At 43.7% G+C, this 19,595-nt stretch overlaps 11 non-coding genes across 11 annotated transcripts; all 11 read left to right on the top strand.

The window, feature by feature from the left end:
* The first annotated feature begins 803 nt into the window (after window positions 1-803).
* LOC141232971 (U2 spliceosomal RNA) lies at window positions 804-994 on the top strand. Its single transcript, XR_012299141.1, has one exon. It is a non-coding gene; the product is annotated as a U2 spliceosomal RNA (small nuclear RNA).
* Window positions 995-2,108: 1,114 nt separating this feature from the next.
* Window positions 2,109-2,299, top strand: LOC141232972 (U2 spliceosomal RNA). The gene has a single exon (XR_012299142.1). It is a non-coding gene; the product is annotated as a U2 spliceosomal RNA (small nuclear RNA).
* A 1,123-nt stretch (window positions 2,300-3,422) lies between these two features.
* On the top strand, window positions 3,423-3,613 carry LOC141232973 (U2 spliceosomal RNA). Its single transcript, XR_012299143.1, has one exon. It is a non-coding gene; the product is annotated as a U2 spliceosomal RNA (small nuclear RNA).
* A 1,119-nt stretch (window positions 3,614-4,732) lies between these two features.
* Window positions 4,733-4,923, top strand: LOC141232446 (U2 spliceosomal RNA). The gene has a single exon (XR_012298697.1). It is a non-coding gene; the product is annotated as a U2 spliceosomal RNA (small nuclear RNA).
* A 1,120-nt stretch (window positions 4,924-6,043) lies between these two features.
* On the top strand, window positions 6,044-6,234 carry LOC141232447 (U2 spliceosomal RNA). Its single transcript, XR_012298698.1, has one exon. It is a non-coding gene; the product is annotated as a U2 spliceosomal RNA (small nuclear RNA).
* Window positions 6,235-12,636: 6,402 nt separating this feature from the next.
* Window positions 12,637-12,826, top strand: LOC141232513 (U2 spliceosomal RNA). The gene has a single exon (XR_012298758.1). It is a non-coding gene; the product is annotated as a U2 spliceosomal RNA (small nuclear RNA).
* A 1,122-nt stretch (window positions 12,827-13,948) lies between these two features.
* Window positions 13,949-14,139, top strand: LOC141232393 (U2 spliceosomal RNA). The gene has a single exon (XR_012298645.1). It is a non-coding gene; the product is annotated as a U2 spliceosomal RNA (small nuclear RNA).
* Window positions 14,140-15,261: 1,122 nt separating this feature from the next.
* LOC141233088 (U2 spliceosomal RNA) lies at window positions 15,262-15,452 on the top strand. Its single transcript, XR_012299253.1, has one exon. It is a non-coding gene; the product is annotated as a U2 spliceosomal RNA (small nuclear RNA).
* Window positions 15,453-16,568: 1,116 nt separating this feature from the next.
* LOC141232431 (U2 spliceosomal RNA) lies at window positions 16,569-16,759 on the top strand. The gene has a single exon (XR_012298681.1). It is a non-coding gene; the product is annotated as a U2 spliceosomal RNA (small nuclear RNA).
* Window positions 16,760-17,875: 1,116 nt separating this feature from the next.
* On the top strand, window positions 17,876-18,066 carry LOC141232432 (U2 spliceosomal RNA). The gene has a single exon (XR_012298682.1). It is a non-coding gene; the product is annotated as a U2 spliceosomal RNA (small nuclear RNA).
* Window positions 18,067-19,188: 1,122 nt separating this feature from the next.
* Window positions 19,189-19,379, top strand: LOC141232975 (U2 spliceosomal RNA). Its single transcript, XR_012299145.1, has one exon. It is a non-coding gene; the product is annotated as a U2 spliceosomal RNA (small nuclear RNA).
* Window positions 19,380-19,595: the final 216 nt, after the last annotated feature.

Consider the following 19,595-nt stretch of genomic DNA (forward strand, 5'->3'; position numbering starts at 1 on the left):
AAGCTGCACAATATAATTGACCTTTCAGTATATTGTTGCACACACACCATCTATTTAGCAAATGCCCTTGTTATCAACAGCAGCCTTTTAAACTCACCTGAGCTAACAGGTATGTGAGCTGGTTACTCTGCTGCGCTTAAAATTTCTTTTTTGGTTTGCTACAATGCCTTTTCTGAAACGTTGTCTCCCTCTGCTGGAACACTGACTTCTTTCATTTAATGCCTGCAGACTATAAAAGAGAAACCAACCCAAAAAGTTTGGTTGATTAGTCTGTGGCATTCTTTTAAACTGTTGCTTATGGCGGTCTCTGTGAGCTTCTCAGTGACATTCAGCCATCCAGGTATCCCGCCTGCAGTAGACGGAATGTGGCAATGGAACGCTGGCTGCGCGTGTCATAATAGGCTCTGAGCCTTTATATACCTGCGCACAGCAGCAGCCACCTTCAGTCTGCTGCTGGACAGCCAGCAGCAGCAGCAGCAGGAGAGGTAATTAATCAGCAACCCTCCTGCTAAGGGTAGACAGCTGCTCGTTCCACCCCCCCCCGCCTTAATTGGTTCTCCTCCCTTCCAACGGTGTTGAGGCGGGTGGGAACAGCCGGGGGTTGAGGGTACTGTGCTAAAAGAGGTGGAGTTATGCAGATCTAAAATGCGTGGATTGCAGCAGCAGCAAGCCGAAAAGTGCAGGCATGTGAGGGATCTAGAGGTTGACAGCATGTCTTCTTAACGGGAGTCCAGGTGGCCATCTCCACAAATGGACTTTTCAGAATCCTTGGGTGGCACCGTAGTCGGAAACCAATTCTGGTTATCGCTTCTCGGCCTTTTGGCTAAGATCAAGTGTAGTATCTGTTCTTATCAGTTTAATATCTGATACGTCCCCTATCTGGGGACCATATATTAAATGGATTTTTAGAACAGGGAGATGGAAAAAGAGCTTGCTCTGTCCACTCCACGCATTGACCTGGTATTGCAGTATCTCCAGGACCGGTGCACCCCTTCTTTAATGCAGTTTCTAAAATCAGAAAGAATTGAATTCAATGCTTTTTGTTCATTTTGCTTGTTTGTCGGATTTTGGGATGGACTCTTTGGCTTTGCTTTTCTTCTCCTCATTGGATTTTTCATGTTAAAAGTTGCAGAAGCCAGATGACAAGCTCATTTTGGTTCAACTTCAGCAACTGTGCATTGCATTGCCATGTAATGTAATGTAATGCAATGCTATCTATCTAGCTCTCCCTCTATACTTCCTTTTGGATAAACAGACATATTAGGCAAGCATTTTGGAGCTTTCACCTAAATAACTACAGGTGGTGAGATAAGCTGCACAATATAATTGACCTTTCAGTATATTGTTGCACACACACCATCTATTTAGCAAATGCCCTTGTTATCAACAGCAGCCTTTTAAACTCACCTGAGCTAACAGGTATGTGAGCTGGTTACTCTGCTGCGCTTAAAATTTCTTTTTTGGTTTGCTACAATGCCTTTTCTGAAACGTTGTCTCCCTCTGCTGGAACACTGACTTCTTTCATTTAATGCCTGCAGACTATAAAAGAGAAACCAACCCAAAAAGTTTGGTTGATTAGTCTGTGGCATTCTTTTAAACTGTTGCTTATGGCGGTCTCTGTGAGCTTCTCAGTGACATTCAGCCATCCAGGTATCCCGCCTGCAGTAGACGGAATGTGGCAATGGAACGCTGGCTGCGCGTGTCATAATAGGCTCTGAGCCTTTATATACCTGCGCACAGCAGCAGCCACCTTCAGTCTGCTGCTGGACAGCCAGCAGCAGCAGCAGCAGGAGAGGTAATTAATCAGCAACCCTCCTGCTAAGGGTAGACAGCTGCTCGTTCCACCCCCCCCCCGCCTTAATTGGTTCTCCTCCCTTCCAACGGTGTTGAGGCGGGTGGGAACAGCCGGGGGTTGAGGGTACTGTGCTAAAAGAGGTGGAGTTATGCAGATCTAAAACGCGTGGATTGCAGCAAGCCGAAAAGTGCAGGCATGTGAGGGATCTAGAGGTTGACAGCATGTCTTCTTAACGGGAGTCCAGGTGGCCATCTCCACAAATGGACTTTTCAGAATCCTTGGGTGGCACCGTAGTCGGAAACCAATTCTGGTTATCGCTTCTCGGCCTTTTGGCTAAGATCAAGTGTAGTATCTGTTCTTATCAGTTTAATATCTGATACGTCCCCTATCTGGGGACCATATATTAAATGGATTTTTAGAACAGGGAGATGGAAAAAGAGCTTGCTCTGTCCACTCCACGCATTGACCTGGTATTGCAGTATCTCCAGGACCGGTGCACCCCTTCTTTAATGCAGTTTCTAAAATCAGAAAGAATTGAATTCAATGCTTTTTGTTCATTTTGCTTGTTTGTCGGATTTTGGGATGGACTCTTTGGCTTTGCTTTTCTTCTCCTCATTGGATTTTTCATGTTAAAAGTTGCAGAAGCCAGATGACAAGCTCATTTTGGTTCAACTTCAGCAACTGTGCATTGCATTGCCATGTAATGTAATGTAATGCAATGCTATCTATCTAGCTCTCCCTCTATACTTCCTTTTGGATAAACAGACATATTAGGCAAGCATTTTGGAGCTTTCACCTAAATAACTACAGGTGGTGAGATAAGCTGCACAATATAATTGACCTTTCAGTATATTGTTGCACACACACCATCTATTTAGCAAATGCCCTTGTTATCAACAGCAGCCTTTTAAACTCACCTGAGCTAACAGGTATGTGAGCTGGTTACTCTGCTGCGCTTAAAATTTCTTTTTTGGTTTGCTACAATGCCTTTTCTGAAACGTTGACTCCCTCTGCTGGAACACTGACTTCTTTCATTTAATGCCTGCAGACTATAAAAGAGAAACCAACCCAAAAAGTTTGGTTGATTAGTCTGTGGCATTCTTTTAAACTGTTGCTTATGGCGGTCTCTGTGAGCTTCTCAGTGACATTCAGCCATCCAGGTATCCCGCCTGCAGTAGACGGAATGTGGCAATGGAACGCTGGCTGCGCGTGTCATAATAGGCTCTGAGCCTTTATATACCTGCGCACAGCAGCAGCCACCTTCAGTCTGCTGCTGGACAGCCAGCAGCAGCAGCAGCAGGAGAGGTAATTAATCAGCAACCCTCCTGCTAAGGGTAGACAGCTGCTCGTTCCACCCCCCCCCCCCCGCCTTAATTGGTTCTCCTCCCTTCCAACGGTGTTGAGGCGGGTGGGAACAGCCGGGGGTTGAGGGTACTGTGCTAAAAGAGGTGGAGTTATGCAGATCTAAAACGCGTGGATTGCAGCAGCAGCAAGCCGAAAAGTGCAGGCATGTGAGGGATCTAGAGGTTGACAGCATGTCTTCTTAACGGGAGTCCAGGTGGCCATCTCCACAAATGGACTTTTCAGAATCCTTGGGTGGCACCGTAGTCGGAAACCAATTCTGGCTATCGCTTCTCGGCCTTTTGGCTAAGATCAAGTGTAGTATCTGTTCTTATCAGTTTAATATCTGATACGTCCCCTATCTGGGGACCATATATTAAATGGATTTTTAGAACAGGGAGATGGAAAAAGAGCTTGCTCTGTCCACTCCACGCATTGACCTGGTATTGCAGTATCTCCAGGACCGGTGCACCCCTTCTTTAATGCAGTTTCTAAAATCAGAAAGAATTGAATTCAATGCTTTTTGTTCATTTTGCTTGTTTGTCGGATTTTGGGATGGACTCTTTGGCTTTGCTTTTCTTCTCCTCATTGGATTTTTCATGTTAAAAGTTGCAGAAGCCAGATGACAAGCTCATTTTGGTTCAACTTCAGCAACTGTGCAGTGCATTGCCATGTAATGTAATGTAATGCAATGCTATCTATCTAGCTCTCCCTCTATACTTCCTTTTGGATAAACAGACATATTAGGCAAGCATTTTGGAGCTTTCACCTAAATAACTACAGGTGGTGAGATAAGCTGCACAATATAATTGACCTTTCAGTATATTGTTGCACACACCATCTATTTAGCAAATGCCCTTGTTATCAACAGCAGCCTTTTAAACTCACCTGAGCTAACAGGTATGTGAGCTGGTTACTCTGCTGCGCTTAAAATTTCTTTTTTGGTTTGCTACAATGCCTTTTCTGAAACGTTGTCTCCCTCTGCTGGAACACTGACTTCTTTCATTTAATGCCTGCAGACTATAAAAGAGAAACCAACCCAAAAAGTTTGGTTGATTAGTCTGTGGCATTCTTTTAAACTGTTGCTTATGGCGGTCTCTGTGAGCTTCTCAGTGACATTCAGCCATCCAGGTATCCCGCCTGCAGTAGACGGAATGTGGCAATGGAACGCTGGCTGCGCGTGTCATAATAGGCTCTGAGCCTTTATATACCTGCGCACAGCAGCAGCCACCTTCAGTCTGCTGCTGGACAGCCAGCAGCAGCAGCAGCAGGAGAGGTAATTAATCAGCAACCCTCCTGCTAAGGGTAGACAGCTGCTCGTTCCACCCCCCCCCCCGCCTTAATTGGTTCTCCTCCCTTCCAACGGTGTTGAGGCGGGTGGGAACAGCCGGGGGTTGAGGGTACTGTGCTAAAAGAGGTGGAGTTATGCAGATCTAAAACGCGTGGATTGCAGCAGCAGCAAGCCGAAAAGTGCAGGCATGTGAGGGATCTAGAGGTTGACAGCATGTCTTCTTAACGGGAGTCCAGGTGGCCATCTCCACAAATGGACTTTTCAGAATCCTTGGGTGGCACCGTAGTCGGAAACCAATTCTGGTTATCGCTTCTCGGCCTTTTGGCTAAGATCAAGTGTAGTATCTGTTCTGATCAGTTTAATATCTGATACGTCCCCTATCTGGGGACCATATATTAAATGGATTTTTAGAACAGGGAGATGGAAAAAGAGCTTGCTCTGTCCACTCCATGCATTGACCTGGTATTGCAGTATCTCCAGGACCGGTGCACCCCTTCTTTAATGCAGTTTCTAAAATCAGAAAGAATTGAATTCAATGCTTTTTGTTCATTTTGCTTGTTTGTCGGATTTTGGGATGGACTCTTTGGCTTTGCTTTTCTTCTCCTCATTGGATTTTTCATGTTAAAAGTTGCAGAAGCCAGATGACAAGCTCATTTTGGTTCAACTTCAGCAACTGTGCATTGCATTGCCATGTAATGTAATGTAATGCAATGCTATCTATCTAGCTCTCCCTCTATACTTCCTTTTGGATAAACAGACATATTAGGCAAGCATTTTGGAGCTTTCACCTAAATAACTACAGGTGGTGAGATAAGCTGCACAATATAATTGACCTTTCAGTATATTGTTGCACACACACCATCTATTTAGCAAATGCCCTTGTTATCAACAGCAGCCTTTTAAACTCACCTGAGCTAACAGGTATGTGAGCTGGTTACTCTGCTGCGCTTAAAATTTCTTTTTTGGTTTGCTACAATGCCTTTTCTGAAACGTTGTCTCCCTCTGCTGGAACACTGACTTCTTTCATTTAATGCCTGCAGACTATAAAAGAGAAACCAACCCAAAAAGTTTGGTTGATTAGTCTGTGGCATTCTTTTAAACTGTTGCTTATGGCGGTCTCTGTGAGCTTCTCAGTGACATTCAGCCATCCAGGTATCCCGCCTGCAGTAGACGGAATGTGGCAATGGAACGCTGGCTGCGCGTGTCATAATAGGCTCTGAGCCTTTATATACCTGCGCACAGCAGCAGCCACCTTCAGTCTGCTGCTGGACAGCCAGCAGCAGCAGCAGCAGGAGAGGTAATTAATCAGCAACCCTCCTGCTAAGGGTAGACAGCTGCTCGTTCCACCCCCCCCCCGCCTTAATTGGTTCTCCTCCCTTCCAACGGTGTTGAGGCGGGTGGGAACAGCCGGGGGTTGAGGGTACTGTGCTAAAAGAGGTGGAGTTATGCAGATCTAAAACGCGTGGATTGCAGCAGCAGCAAGCCGAAAAGTGCAGGCATGTGAGGGATCTAGAGGTTGACAGCATGTCTTCTTAACGGGAGTCCAGGTGGCCATCTCCACAAATGGACTTTTCAGAATCCTTGGGTGGCACCGTAGTCGGAAACCAATTCTGGTTATCGCTTCTCGGCCTTTTGGCTAAGATCAAGTGTAGTATCTGTTCTGATCAGTTTAATATCTGATACGTCCCCTATCTGGGGACCATATATTAAATGGATTTTTAGAACAGGGAGATGGAAAAAGAGCTTGCTCTGTCCACTCCATGCATTGACCTGGTATTGCAGTATCTCCAGGACCGGTGCACCCCTTCTTTAATGCAGTTTCTAAAATCAGAAAGAATTGAATTCAATGCTTTTTGTTCATTTTGCTTGTTTGTCGGATTTTGGGATGGACTCTTTGGCTTTGCTTTTCTTCTCCTCATTGGATTTTTCATGTTAAAAGTTGCAGAAGCCAGATGACAAGCTCATTTTGGTTCAACTTCAGCAACTGTGCATTGCATTGCCATGTAATGTAATGTAATGCAATGCTATCTATCTAGCTCTCCCTCTATACTTCCTTTTGGATAAACAGACATATTAGGCAAGCATTTTGGAGCTTTCACCTAAATAACTACAGGTGGTGAGATAAGCTGCACAATATAATTGACCTTTCAGTATATTGTTGCACACACACCATCTATTTAGCAAATGCCCTTGTTATCAACAGCAGCCTTTTAAACTCACCTGAGCTAACAGGTATGTGAGCTGGTTACTCTGCTGCGCTTAAAATTTCTTTTTTGGTTTGCTACAATGCCTTTTCTGAAACGTTGTCTCCCTCTGCTGGAACACTGACTTCTTTCATTTAATGCCTGCAGACTATAAAAGAGAAACCAACCCAAAAAGTTTGGTTGATTAGTCTGTGGCATTCTTTTAAACTGTTGCTTATGGCGGTCTCTGTGAGCTTCTCAGTGACATTCAGCCATCCAGGTATCCCGCCTGCAGTAGACGGAATGCGGCAATGGAACGCTGGCTGCGCGTGTCATAATAGGCTCTGAGCCTTTATATACCTGCGCACAGCAGCAGCCACCTTCAGTCTGCTGCTGGACAGCCAGCAGCAGCAGCAGCAGGAGAGGTAATTAATCAGCAACCCTCCTGCTAAGGGTAGACAGCTGCTCGTTCCACCCCCCCCCCCGCCTTAATTGGTTCTCCTCCCTTCCAACGGTGTTGAGGCGGGTGGGAACAGCCGGGGGTTGAGGGTACTGTGCTAAAAGAGGTGGAGTTATGCAGATCTAAAACGCGTGGATTGCAGCAGCAGCAAGCCGAAAAGTGCAGGCATGTGAGGGATCTAGAGGTTGACAGCATGTCTTCTTAACGGGAGTCCAGGTGGCCATCTCCACAAATGGACTTTTCAGAATCCTTGGGTGGCACCGTAGTCGGAAACCAATTCTGGTTATCGCTTCTCGGCCTTTTGGCTGAGACCAAGTGCTTCACAGCAGGAGGTTTCAGTTGAAGGGCACTCAGGTACCCCTCTCCTTGGCCTGGCAGGATCGTCCACTTCGGTGGGCTTCACCTGCCTGCTGCTATTAGGGAGAGGGATTAGTCCTAGGGTAACGGGCAGCGATCCCCCAGCCTTCAGGTGCTTTATCACAAAGCTCTGAAGGCGCAGATTGCAGGCGGTTGCAATTTGCATTTTGTTGCGCCATACCATGGAGGTTGACCCCAACCTCGTGCCTCTATATGCGAGGCTCAAGAACACCATAAGGGTCCGCTTTACGGCTGGTGGTTCCGATATGCGGAATCTGGGATATGTAGTCCAGGACGTGCTTGAGAAACTGCTCCACGTCAGAACCAACGAAATCCTTTCTATCCAGGATTATCCTCGACGTGGAGACTATGATGTAACCTTTACTGGCGAAGGTATTTTCAAAGATGTTTTGTCCAGAGTTAAGTCGGTAGAAAATAGCCCTGGTCTAAAAGGGATTCAGATCATCGAGCACGTCCTGGATGAGGTAAAGATGGTGGTTGTGAAAATCTTCTCACCCTTCATAACGGCACCAGAGGTTATTTCCTTTTTGTCAGTTTATTTTAAAAGTGTGAAATTGATTGGGAAAGTGTTGAATGAGTTTAACATCTGGACCTCAAAATGGAAGTTTTTAGTAAAATGTGAAAGAGACCCTAAATTCCCTGGAGGTGTGAGACTTCCTCCAGCTCGATTTAAAATAGGGCAAACTAATGGGGATTTTTTTTTCTCAGGAATGCCACTTTTTTGTAGGTATTGTGGTCTCTATGGGCACTCTAAGGATAGTTGTGGTGCCACTTGTAGAAATTGTGCCAGTACTGAACATGACACAAAGGAGTGCCTAAATGAAAAAAAATGCTCTTTTTGTCGGACACCTGGTCATTTCTATTTTTCTTGCCCTCACAGGTTCAGAGAGGATGAACAAAAACAAAAGGAGAAGTCCAAGACATCCGGGAATGGACGGGCCAATCAGACCACCCCTCAGGAGGAGGAACAGCAACCTGGAGCCTCGGGAGGTGATAAGGGCGCTTCGACTAGTAACAATCCCTCCGAGTCAATGACAGGTAACTCACAGGAGCCCAGGAGCTGGCTGAAAGACCATAAGGAGGCTAAAAGGAAGGCTGAGAAAGATCATAAAGGGGCGGTCGGTAAGGCCAAAAAAGAGCGCCAAAAGGCTGACACCGAGCCCAAAATTCCCACTGGGTCTCACGAGAGCGAGGGCGGTACGTGGCATTTGGTGAGGTCTCATAATAAGAAAAATAATGGTTCCGTGGAGGTGGCTAATAGGGAGGAGATGGATACATCCCCTCACGGGGGTGTAGACTCTGGAATCCCGAGGTCCCGGGGCTCTGCTGCCCCAGGTGGGGCCCCGAACCTGGCTGCCTCCGGGGACTCTGAGGCTCCGCCATGTGCGCAGCCTGCCCCTGTGTTACGACCCTCTGCGGGTCAGCAGGGGAGTGCGGAGCCTCTCGGAGACCCACCTGACGAGGACCTAAATGGTCAGCCTATGGAGACCCAGTGTAACCTTTCTCTCAATATCCTTCCGAGCTACACCCCAGTAGCGTCGGGTCTTAATTTAAGTGAATGTTCCTTCTCCGATGATGAAGACTCTTTGATAACGGTGGATTCAGAAGAGGGCGTTGGTGAAAGTCCAAGTGGTCTGATCCGTCCATCGGATAGGTAAAGTCCAGTTTTTGTTTATTCCTAACCATTTGTTATGATGGCTGACATTAGTGGTGTTTCCCTCAATGTGAGAGGCATAGGATCCAAGACCAGAAGAGCTACTGTTTTACATTTTTTAACCTGTTTTACAGCTTCTGTTTTCTTTTTACAAGAATGTCATATCCCTCATAAGATTTCTTACAAAAAATATAAGGAAGAGTGGAAACATGGTCCATCGGTCTGGTCTGGATCAAATGCAACTGGATCAGCCGGGGTAGCTATACTTTTTAAGGGAAATGTGTCTATTGATTTTATCCAAGATATTTTACCGGGTCGTATTCTTTTAGTTAAGGCTTTTATTGATGGGACAAGATGGCAGTTTTTAAATTTTTATGGGTCACCTGATAAAAATGAAAGGGCTGATATGCTGGAAATTTTACCTTTATTTATTAACATTTCTGAACCTTTTATCCTGGCAGGTGATTTTAATTGTATTTTAAAAGGCGAAAGCCGACGCTCCGGTTCCGTGAGTAGAAATTATGACAAAACGTCTGGAATGTTAAGCAATATTATAAATGATTGTAAATTAACTGATGTGTATAAAGAATGTAACAAGGATAGCCCTATAGACGCTGGTTTCACCTGGAGCAATTCTACATGTAGCTCCAGGATAGATTTTGTTTTAGGTTCAGAAAAAATACTGCCAGTGAAATGTGAAGTTTTAACTAATATTCTCTCAGATCACAAGGTTTTATCTTTTAGAGTGAGGATTAATGGAAAGAAGAAATGTGGTAAGAAATCTTGGAAATTGAATGTGTCCCTTTTAAAAGATCCACAAATTTTATCGGATTTTATTGAGTTTTATGTAAACTGTAGAAAAAGGAAAAACCCCAATATTTCTTTTAGCTCCTGGTGGGATAGAATGAAAATAAGCATTAAAGATTTCTTTATTAAGAAAAGCATACAAAAAGCTAAAGAAAAGTTTGAGATCTATAATTTCCTTAATATCAGATTACAGACATTGTACAAATTCAAAGACAATGGTCTGGATGTAGGTAATGATATATTGAGTCTTAAAGGAGAAATTTCAAAGTGGTTGGAACAAAAAGGAAAAGAACTGATTTTTCGTTCAAAGGTAAAACACGTAGAAGAGGATGAGACTTGTTCCAGGTATTTTTTTAAGAAAAACAAACAGGCGAAAACAATAATTGATAACATAGATGGAGATAATAATATCAACGTTATATTGGATAAGGTAAATGTCTATTTTAATGATCTTTTTAATGTAAAACCTGTAGACCATGATTTAATACACACTTTCCTGGGGGAGATCAAGTCCACCCTAGATGCTGATGCCCAAAGTTTTTTATCCCAACCTCTATGTGAGGAAGAGATTTTAGAAACCATGAAGAGTTTTAAAAATGGTAAAGTGCCCGGCCCTGATGGTATCCCCATAGAGTTTTATATAAGTTTTTATGATATTTTAAAACATGATTTGTTTAATTTGTTTTCCGAAGTTTTTAATAATAAGGTTTTACTCAACTCATGGAAGAAAGGTGAGGTATCACTACTATACAAAAAAGGTGACAAAACGGATCTTAAAAACTGGAGGCCGATAACTCTTTTAAATAGTGATTACAAAATTATGGCTAAGATCTGTGCAAATCGGTTGAAAAAGGTGATACATAAAGTAATTCATGCAAATCAGGTATGCGGGGTACCTGGGCGTAGTATCTGGGACAATTTAAACCTGGTGAAACATTGTATTGAAGATGTAAAAACCAGAAAGACAAAGATGTCAATCCTAGCGGTGGATTTTGAGAAAGCTTTTGACCGCGTGTCTCATTTTTATCTTTTTAAAGTTTTAGAAAAAATGGGCATTCCGGGTGGGTTTTTATTGTCTCTTAAAGCTTTTTATAATGATTGTACGAGTAAGATTTTAGTTAATGGTTTTAAAACAAAAGAGGTAGTTTTAAAATCAGGGGTGAAGCAGGGTTGCCCTTTGTCCCCCCTGCTTTTTATATGTGCTATAGAACCCCTTTTATGTACAATACGCCGGGATAAGCAAATATGTGGAGTACCCTTACCCGGAGGGAACGGTCTACAAGTTAAAGTTGTAAGCTATATGGATGATGTAGCAGTGTTTGGATGTGATGTACCTTCAATACAAAAAACGATAAGCCAAATTCAGTCTTTTTGTACAGTTTCCGGTTTTAAAATTAATCTTACTAAATGTAATATTTTAAATGTCGGGGGGATGAGTTTACATGATGTACCAATTGCAGTTACAGATTCCATTACTATTTTAGGTGTTTCTTTTAATGAATCTAATAATGGTTTTAATAGCTGGGATGCGGCAGCACAGAAAATTAATCAGAAAATCTGCATGTGGAATATGAGAAAGCTGTCAATGGAAGGTAAAGTTCTGATTGTAAAAATGGTGATATTACCTATCCTGTTATATCTTAGTTTGGTGTTCCCCCCTCCTACAAATTTGTTGAAACGAATTACAAAAGTATGTTTTACCTTTTTTTGGGGCTCAAAAATGGAGAAACTCAAAAGAGAAATTGTGACAAAGCCAAAGGTTAAAGGTGGGAAAGATTTCCCTGTTTTAGATAAGTTTCTTTTAATACATTTTTTCTGTTTCTGTTTTAAAACCCTTTTTAAAGATAATTACCTTTCCTATTTTATGCGTTTTAACACTGGTTTTCTCATGAGAAGGTTTGGTTGGTTTGAAACGGTTTTATCCTTTCCTTATGCTTTTAACCTACCTGCACATTATGAGATTTTAAAGAAAATTATTCTTGATTTTAATTTGAATAAGAAACAGACAGGGGATCTATGTAACAGCAAGACACTACTCAAACAAATTAGTACTGATGTGACGTTGTGTGATATTGAACGTTATGATGATGACAAAACTGTACACATATGGAAAATGATTAACGCCCCTTATCTTTTCAATGTACAGAAAGACATGTCTTGGAGCTGCGCACACCACTGTCTTCCTTGCCGGGCATTCCAGTACAGAAGAGGTTTTGTGAGGTCTGCCATCTGCCCAAGAGAAGGTTGTCAAGAAGAAGAGACAGTGAAGCATCTTTTATGGACTTGTGCTTTTGCTAAAGAGTTCTGGAGAAGACTAATCCCCCTGCTGGAGAAAATGGTGGACCTCAAAGACTTTAATTTTGCATCAGTGTTATATGGTCTTCTGGAATGCCCAACAATGGACCAAAAAATAATGGCGTGGAAGACAGTGAATTGTGCCAAGATAGCGCTCTGGAATGCTAGAAATATTGCTGTTTTTAAACATGAAATGTTACCAGTAGATGATGTTTTAGCCTTTTGTAAAAGTGAAATGTACATATACTATTTATTGGACAGGAAAAAGAATGTAACGTTGGCAGGCAAATGGCTTTTTAACCTATGGAATATTTGAAGTCTTGTAAAATTTGCTGTGATGGAATTTTTATTTTTCTTTGAAGTCCCGAAAGTGTAATGTGGATGTAATGGTTTTATTTCTGTAATTTGTTAAATTTTAAATAAACGGTTTTTATCCCCATGTGGGGGATAGCCAAATTAAAAAAAAAAATCTGTTCTTATCAGTTTAATATCTGATACGTCCCCTATCTGGGGACCATATATTAAATGGATTTTTAGAACAGGGAGATGGAAAAAGAGCTTGCTCTGTCCACTCCACGCATTGACCTGGTATTGCAGTATCTCCAGGACCGGTGCACCCCTTCTTTAATGCAGTTTCTAAAATCAGAAAGAATTGAATTCAATGCTTTTTGTTCATTTTGCTTGTTTGTCGGATTTTGGGATGGACTCTTTGGCTTTGCTTTTCTTCTCCTCATTGGATTTTTCATGTTAAAAGTTGCAGAAGCCAGATGACAAGCTCATTTTGGTTCAACTTCAGCAACTGTGCATTGCATTGCCATGTAATGTAATGTAATGCAAGGCTATCTATCTAGCTCTCCCTCTATACTTCCTTTTGGATAAACAGACATATTAGGCAAGCATTTTGGAGCTTTCACCTAAATAACTACAGGTGGTGAGATAAGCTGCACAATATAATTGACCTTTCAGTATATTGTTGCACACACACCATCTATTTAGCAAATGCCCTTGTTATCAACAGCAGCCTTTTAAACTCACCTGAGCTAACAGGTATGTGAGCTGGTTACTCTGCTGCGCTTAAAATTTCTTTTTTGGTTTGCTACAATGCCTTTTCTGAAACGTTGTCTCCCTCTGCTGGAACACTGACTTCTTTCATTTAATGCCTGCAGACTATAAAAGAGAAACCAACCCAAAAAGTTTGGTTGATTAGTCTGTGGCATTCTTTTAAACTGTTGCTTATGGCGGTCTCTGTGAGCTTCTCAGTGACATTCAGCCATCCAGGTATCCCGCCTGCAGTAGACGGAATGTGGCAATGGAACGCTGGCTGCGTGTGTCATAATAGGCTCTGAGCCTTTATATACCTGCGCACAGCAGCAGCCACCTTCAGTCTGCTGCTGGACAGCCAGCAGCAGCAGCAGCAGGAGAGGTAATTAATCAGCAACCCTCCTGCTAAGGGTAGACAGCTGCTCGTTCCACCCCCCCCCCCCGCCTTAATTGGTTCTCCTCCCTTCCAACGGTGTTGAGGCGGGTGGGAACAGCCGGGGGTTGAGGGTACTGTGCTAAAAGAGGTGGAGTTATGCAGATCTAAAACGCGTGGATTGCAGCAGCAGCAAGCCGAAAAGTGCAGGCATGTGAGGGATCTAGAGGTTGACAGCATGTCTTCTTAACGGGAGTCCAGGTGGCCATCTCCACAAATGGACTTTTCAGAATCCTTGGGTGGCACCGTAGTCGGAAACCAATTCTGGTTATCGCTTCTCGGCCTTTTGGCTAAGATCAAGTGTAGTATCTGTTCTTATCAGTTTAATATCTGATACGTCCCCTATCTGGGGACCATATATTTAATGGATTTTTAGAACAGGGAGATGGAAAAAGAGCTTGCTCTGTCCACTCCACGCATTGACCTGGTATTGCAGTATCTCCAGGACCGGTGCACCCCTTCTTTAATGCAGTTTCTAAAATCAGAAAGAATTGAATTCAATGCTTTTTGTTCATTTTGCTTGTTTGTCGGATTTTGGGATGGACTCTTTGGCTTTGCTTTTCTTCTCCTCATTGGATTTTTCATGTTAAAAGTTGCAGAAGCCAGATGACAAGCTCATTTTGGTTCAACTTCAGCAACTGTGCATTGCATTGCCATGTAATGTAATGTAATGCAATGCTATCTATCTAGCTCTCCCTCTATACTTCCTTTTGGATAAACAGACATATTAGGCAAGCATTTTGGAGCTTTCACCTAAATAACTACAGGTGGTGAGATAAGCTGCACAATATAATTGACCTTTCAGTACATTGTTGCACACACACCATCTATTTAGCAAATGCCCTTGTTATCAACAGCAGCCTTTTAAACTCACCTGAGCTAACAGGTATGTGAGCTGGTTACTCTGCTGCGCTTAAAATTTCTTTTTTGGTTTGCTACAATGCCTTTTCTGAAACGTTGTCTCCCTCTGCTGGAACACTGACTTCTTTCATTTAATGCCTGCAGACTATAGAAGAGAAACCAACCCAAAAAGTTTGGTTGATTAGTCTGTGGCATTCTTTTAAACTGTTGCTTATGGCGGTCTCTGTGAGCTTCTCAGTGACATTCAGCCATCCAGGTATCCCGCCTGCAGTAGACGGAATGTGGCAATGGAACGCTGGCTGCGCGTGTCATAATAGGCTCTGAGCCTTTATTTACCTGCGCACAGCAGCAGCCACCTTCAGTCTGCTGCTGGACAGCCAGCAGCAGCAGCAGCAGGAGAGGTAATTAATCAGCAACCCTCCTGCTAAGGGTAGACAGCTGCTCGTTCCACCCCCCCCCCCCGCCTTAATTGGTTCTCCTCCCTTCCAACGGTGTTGAGGCGGGTGGGAACAGCCGGGGGTTGAGGGTACTGTGCTAAAAGAGGTGGAGTTATGCAGATCTAAAACGCGTGGATTGCAGCAGCAGCAAGCCGAAAAGTGCAGGCATGTGAGGGATCTAGAGGTTGACAGCATGTCTTCTTAACGGGAGTCCAGGTGGCCATCTCCACAAATGGACTTTTCAGAATCCTTGGGTGGCACCGTAGTCGGAAACCAATTCTGGTTATCGCTTCTCGGCCTTTTGGCTAAGATCAAGTGTAGTATCTGTTCTTATCAGTTTAATATCTGATACGTCCCCTATCTGGGGACCATATATTAAATGGATTTTTAAAACAGGGAGATGGAAAAAGAGCTTGCTCTGTCCACTCCACGCATTGACCTGGTATTGCAGTAACTCCAGGACCGGTGCACCCCTTCTTTAATGCAGTTTCTAAAATCAGAAAGAATTGAATTCAATGCTTTTTGTTCATTTTGCTTGTTTGTCGGATTTTGGGATGGACTCTTTGGCTTTGCTTTTCTTCTCCTCATTGGATTTTTCATGTTAAAAGTTGCAGAAGCCAGATGACAAGCTCATTTTGGTTCAACTTCAGCAACTGTGCATTGCATTGCCATGTAATGTAATGTAATGCAATGCTATCTATCTAGCTCTCCCTCTATACTTCCTTTTGGATAAACAGACATATTAGGCAAGCATTTTGGAGCTTTCACCTAAATAACTACAGGTGGTGAGATAAGCTGCACAATATAATTGACCTTTCAGTATATTGTTGCACACACACCATCTATTTAGCAAATGCCCTTGTTATCAACAGCAGCCTTTTAAACTCACCTGAGCTAACAGGTATGTGAGCTGGTTACTCTGCTGCGCTTAAAATTTCTTTTTTGGTTTGCTACAATGCCTTTTCTGAAACGTTGTCTCCCTCTGCTGGAACACTGACTTCTTTCATTTAATGCCTGCAGACTATAAAAGAGAAACCAACCCAAAAAGTTTGGTTGATTAGTCTGTGGCATTCTTTTAAACTGTTGCTTATGGCGGTCTCTGTGAGCTTCTCAGTGACATTCAGCCATCCAGGTATCCCGCCTGCAGTAGACGGAATGTGGCAATGGAACGCTGGCTGCGCGTGTCATAATAGGCTCTGAGCCTTTATATACCTGCACACAGCAGCAGCCACCTTCAGTCTGCTGCTGGACAGCCAGCAGCAGCAGCAGGAGAGGTAATTAATCAGCAACCCTCCTGCTAAGGGTAGACAGCTGCTCGTTCCACCCCCCCCCGCCTTAATTGGTTCTCCTCCCTTCCAACGGTGTTGAGGCGGGTGGGAACAGCCGGGGGTTGAGGGTACTGTGCTAAAAGAGGTGGAGTTATGCAGATCTAAAACGCGTGGATTGCAGCAGCAGCAAGCCGAAAAGTGCAGGCATGTGAGGGATCTAGAGGTTGACAGCATGTCTTCTTAACGGGAGTCCAGGTGGCCATCTCCACAAATGGACTTTTCAGAATCCTTGGGTGGCACCGTAGTCGGAAACCAATTCTGGTTATCGCTTCTCGGCCTTTTGGCTAAGATCAAGTGTAGTATCTGTTCTTATCAGTTTAGTATCTGATACGTCCCCTATCTGGGGACCATATATTAAATGGATTTTTAGAACAGGGAGATGGAAAAAGAGCTTGCTCTGTCCACTCCACGCATTGACCTGGTATTGCAGTATCTCCAGGACCGGTGCACCCCTTCTTTAATGCAGTTTCTAAAATCAGAAAGAATTGAATTCAATGCTTTTTGTTCATTTTGCTTGTTTGTCGGATTTTGGGATGGACTCTTTGGCTTTGCTTTTCTTCTCCTCATTGGATTTTTCATGTTAAAAGTTGCAGAAGCCAGATGACAAGCTCATTTTGGTTCAACTTCAGCAACTGTGCATTGCATTGCCATGTAATGTAATGTAATGCAATGCTATCTATCTAGCTCTCCCTCTATACTTCCTTTTGGATAAACAGACATATTAGGCAAGCATTTTGGAGCTTTCACCTAAATAACTACAGGTGGTGAGATAAGCTGCACAATATAATTGACCTTTCAGTATATTGTTGCACACACACCATCTATTTAGAAAATGCCCTTGTTATCAACAGCAGCCTTTTAAACTCACCTGAGCTAACAGGTATGTGAGCTGGTTACTCTGCTGCGCTTAAAATTTCTTTTTTGGTTTGCTACAATGCCTTTTCTGAAACGTTGTCTCCCTCTGCTGGAACACTGACTTCTTTCATTTAATGCCTGCAGACTATAAAAGAGAAACCAACCCAAAAAGTTTGGTTGATTAGTCTGTGGCATTCTTTTAAGCTGTTGCTTATGGCGGTCTCTGTGAGCTTCTCAGTGACATTCAGCCATCCAGGTATCCCGCCTGCAGTAGACGGAATGTGGCAATGGAACGCTGGCTGCGCGTGTCATAATAGGCTCTGAGCCTTTATATACCTGCACACAGCAGCAGCCACCTTCAGTCTGCTGCTGGACAGCCAGCAGCAGCAGCAGGAGAGGTAATTAATCAGCAACCCTCCTGCTAAGGGTAGACAGCTGCTCGTTCCACCCCCCCCCGCCTTAATTGGTTCTCCTCCCTTCCAACGGTGTTGAGGCGGGTGGGAACAGCCGGGGGTTGAGGGTACTGTGCTAAAAGAGGTGGAGTTATGCAGATCTAAAACGCGTGGATTGCAGCAGCAGCAAGCCGAAAAGTGCAGGCATGTGAGGGATCTAGAGGTTGACAGCATGTCTTCTTAACGGGAGTCCAGGTGGCCATCTCCACAAATGGACTTTTCAGAATCCTTGGGTGGCACCGTAGTCGGAAACCAATTCTGGTTATCGCTTCTCGGCCTTTTGGCTAAGATCAAGTGTAGTATCTGTTCTTATCAGTTTAGTATCTGATACGTCCCCTATCTGGGGACCATATATTAAATGGATTTTTAGAACAGGGAGATGGAAAAAGAGCTTGCTCTGTCCACTCCACGCATTGACCTGGTATTGCAGTATCTCCAGGACCGGTGCACCCCTTCTTTAATGCAGTTTCTAAAATCAGAAAGAATTGAATTCAATGCTTTTTGTTCATTTTGCTTGTTTGTCGGATTTTGGGATGGACTCTTTGGCTTTGCTTTTCTTCTCCTCATTGGATTTTTCATGTTAAAAGTTGCAGAAGCCAGATGACAAGCTCATTTTGGTTCAACTTCAGCAACTGTGCATTGCATTGCCATGTAATGTAATGTAATGCAATGCTATCTATCTAGCTCTCCCTCTATACTTCCTTTTGGATAAACAGACATATTAGGCAAGCATTTTGGAGCTTTCACCTAAATAACTACAGGTGGTGAGATAAGCTGCACAATATAATTGACCTTTCAGTATATTGTTGCACACACACCATCTATTTAGAAAATGCCCTTGTTATCAACAGCAGCCTTTTAAACTCACCTGAGCTAACAGGTATGTGAGCTGGTTACTCTGCTGCGCTTAAAATTTCTTTTTTGGTTTGCTACAATGCCTTTTCTGAAACGTTGTCTCCCTCTGCTGGAACACTGACTTCTTTCATTTAATGCCTGCAGACTATAAAAGAGAAACCAACCCAAAAAGTTTGGTTGATTAGTCTGTGGCATTCTTTTAAGCTGTTGCTTATGGCGGTCTCTGTGAGCTTCTCAGTGACATTCAGCCATCCAGGTATCCTGCCTGCAGTAGACGGAATGTGGCAATGGAACGCTGGCTGCGCGTGTCATAATAGGCTCTGAGCCTTTATATACCTGCGCACAGCAGCAGCCACCTTCAGTCTGCTGCTGGACAGCCAGCAGCAGCAGCAGCAGGAGAGGTAATTAATCAGCAACCCTCCTGCTAAGGGTAGACAGCTGCTCGTTCCACCCCCCCCCCCCGCCTTAATTGGTTCTCCTCCCTTCCAACGGTGTTGAGGCGGGTGGGAACAGCCGGGGGTTGAGGGTACTGTGCTAAAAGAGGTGGAGTTATGCAGATCTAAAACGCGTGGATTGCAGCAGCAGCAAGCCGAAAAGTGCAGGCATGTGAGGGATCTAGAGGTTGACAGCATGTCTTCTTAACGGGAGTCCAGGTGGCCATCTCCACAAATGGACTTTTCAGAATCCTTGGGTGGCACCGTAGTCGGAAACCAATTCTGGTTATCGCTTCTCGGCCTTTTGGCTAAGATCAAGTGTAGTATCTGTTCTTATCAGTTTAATATCTGATACGTCCCCTATCTGGGGACCATATATTAAATGGATTTTTAGAACAGGGAGATGGAAAAAGAGCTTGCTCTGTCCACTCCACGCATTGACCTGGTATTGCAGTATCTCCAGGACCGGTGCACCCCTTCTTTAATGCAGTTTCTAAAATCAGAAAGAATTGAATTCAATGCTTTTTGTTCATTTTGCTTGTTTGTCGGATTTTGGGATGGACTCTTTGGCTTTGCTTTTCTTCTCCTCATTGGATTTTTTCATGTTAAAAGTTGCAGAAGCCAGATGACAAGCTCATTTTGGTTCAACTTCAGCAACTGTGCATTGCATTGCCATGTAATGTAATGTAATGCAA

This window comes from Phyllobates terribilis, unplaced genomic scaffold (assembly GCF_046119375.1).
Source record: "Phyllobates terribilis strain yellow unplaced genomic scaffold, ASM4611937v1 Scaffold_540__1_contigs__length_1147954, whole genome shotgun sequence".
Classification (NCBI taxonomy): domain Eukaryota; kingdom Metazoa; phylum Chordata; class Amphibia; order Anura; family Dendrobatidae; genus Phyllobates; species Phyllobates terribilis.